Raw genomic sequence first — 622 nt, 5'->3', positions numbered from 1 at the left:
CAGGAGCTCCTAGACCTTTCTCCCCCCAAATATAGTTAACTATGGTAATCTACCCATATAGCTAAGGCGACTCCAGCAATGATCAATATGAAGAACACAGCAGAGCTGTGTAAGTTAAACTTACCAAAACAATAGATGTTTGAATGATCACTGCTACAGTAGCTGCTCCCTCCATCCCTCTTGCTTTTTGGTGTTTTATTTTTATGCCAGGGTGTCGACATTTTTTTGTTATTCCTAGTCTGTTTTATTTCATAATTAGAAGTGCATTAAATTTTGCAATTGAGATTCCCACACTTGTGGAAATCACAATGGTCAACTCAACTGAAGTGTGCAATAGAAGAGCCTCACCCTGTGGAAACCACTTTCTGGGTTGTGGTATTCCACCAGCCAGGTAAGTATATTTCCATTTGGCTGTCTTATGCTATTGTCTTTTGTAATACTCGCCATAATAAGCTACTTCTAGATAGGGTCAGAGCCCATTTCTCAAGGACTTTGGCTTCTTTGGTGGCTTTCTCAAAAGGGATGGACTTAAGAAGTATTCTAGAGATAGCAACATGGTCCACTGTACAGACTTCTACAAAGCACTACAAACTGCATTCCTTTTCCAGATCCAGAACAGGCT

General features: G+C 40.4%; 1 pseudogene; it reads right to left on the bottom strand.

Annotated features, from left to right (window-relative positions):
• Nucleotides 1-261: 261 nt before the first annotated feature.
• LOC122807307 lies at nucleotides 262-399 on the bottom strand (annotated as a pseudogene).
• Between the last annotated feature and the right edge of the window lie 223 nt (nucleotides 400-622).

The sequence above is a fragment of the Protopterus annectens genome, chromosome 7.part0, assembly GCF_019279795.1.
Source record: "Protopterus annectens isolate FY-2018-M chromosome 7.part0, PAN1.0, whole genome shotgun sequence".
NCBI lineage: Eukaryota > Metazoa > Chordata > Ceratodontiformes > Protopteridae > Protopterus > Protopterus annectens.
The sequence above is the reverse complement of the archived record's forward strand: the minus strand, read 5'-3'. Positions and strand labels throughout refer to the sequence as shown.